Consider the following 1,973-nt stretch of genomic DNA (forward strand, 5'->3'; position numbering starts at 1 on the left):
TCTACCTCCGATACCGAAAATGGTGAAGTCTATGTGATCACTAGTCCAGTCGCATACACTACTGAATTAAATCTAACTACTAATTCTCACATGCATGAATGGATATTAGATTCTGGTGCGTCTTTTCATGTGACATCTGAAAAGAACTGGTTTGAAAACTTGCAAGAATCTAATGATGGGCAAGTAGTTCTGTGTGATAACTTCGCCTATACAATTGCTGGAATTTGAGATATAAAGATAAAATTTAACACAGGCTTTGTGTACGTGTTAAAGGAAGTTAGATACATTCCGGAATTATCTAGGAATTTGATTTCAGTAGGAAGACTTGAGAAAGACAACTGCACCGGTAAAATTGAAAACGGTATGTTTAAAATGATGAAGGGTGCGTTAATCTCTATTAAGGGAATCGAGAAAAATGACATTTACATCACTACTGGGGAAGTGATTAGAGGATTAAACTCCTCTATTTCTTCCGTCAAAATCGATCACACACATACGTGGCACATACGTGGCATAGTAGGCTTGCACACGTAAGCATTAAAGGACTTAAGCTACTTAATGAAAAAGGTGCATTTGGTAATGACTGTGTGTCTGACCTATCGTTCTGTGATCACTGTGTGCTTGGAAAGTACCATAGAGTGTCGTTCTCCACTAGTACGCATAAGGCTAAAAGCATGTTTGAATATATGCATTCTGATCTGTGGGGTCCTACTAGTAATCCCACATCGGGTGGGAATAGGTATTTCCTATCTATCATAGATGACTACACCAGGAAAGTGTGGGTCTATCTATTGAAAGACAAAACTGAAACCTTCCATAACTTTAACAATTGGAAGAAACAAATGGAAAACCAAACTAGCAAGAGGATCAAATTTTTAAGGACAGATAACGGCCTAGAATTCTGTAATACTGAATTATATAGGATGTGTAAAGAAAGTGGAATAACAAGGCACAAAACAGTTCCTTATACTCCCCAGCAAAACGGGGTAGCAGAAAGAATGAATAGGACCATACTAGACAAAGTGCGCTGCATGATGTTAAGTTCTGGGATTCCTAAGTTATTTTGGGGTGAAGCCGTTGTCACTGCCTGTTATCCAATAAATTTGACTCCATCGGCTGCATTAAATGGTGATACTCCACATGAGAAATGGTCTGGAAAATTGGGTGACTACTCAATGCTTAAAGCGTTTGGCTGTGCTGCCTTTTCTCATCAAAGTGAGGGAAAGTTAGAACCTAGAGCCAAGAAGTGTGTCTTTCTAGGATATCCCGAAAGGGTTAAGGGCTATAGGCTATAGAATAGGAGCCAAAAAGGAGTTAAGATCATCGTGAGTAGGGATGTCACATTTAATGAGAATGAGATGCCTTGTCTAAAGAACGAAACCGGACCTGTAAGTGAAACTGAATCAAGTGAAGAAAGAAATCGGTTTAAGGTGGAGTTAGGAAAATTTAACACATCAGTACCTAGTACTTCGAGTGAGGTGGAGATTCAGGTCCAAGAACCTGAAGAGGAAAATGAAGTAGTGATAGAAGAGCATCCTTAGGAAGAAAATCCATTAGCTAACTATAACTTAGTTAGAGATAGAGAGAGAAGGCAAACGAGAGAACCTAGGAGGTTCGGGTATGAATCTGAATTGGATTTTGCATACACTAGTTACGAAGAACTAATTGATAGGGAGCCAGAAACTTTTGAAGAGGCTATGAATAGTGGTCAATCTAAGGAATGGCTTAAGGCTATGAAAGAAGAGATGAGTTCTCTAGAAAAGAATCAAACTTGAGAGTTAGTACCGAGACCTAAGAATAAATCAATCGTTGATTGCAAGTGGGTCTTTAAGGTTAAGGAAGGTACTAGTAGTACAGAACCCTTAAGATTTAAGGCTAGGTTAGTAGCAAAGGGTTACACACAGAAAGCAGGTGTTGATTATAACGAGATTTTCTCACCAGTTGTCAAGTACACTACTATTAGGGTCATGCTC

This window comes from Olea europaea, chromosome 8 (assembly GCF_002742605.1).
Source record: "Olea europaea var. sylvestris chromosome 8, O_europaea_v1, whole genome shotgun sequence".
NCBI lineage: Eukaryota > Viridiplantae > Streptophyta > Magnoliopsida > Lamiales > Oleaceae > Olea > Olea europaea.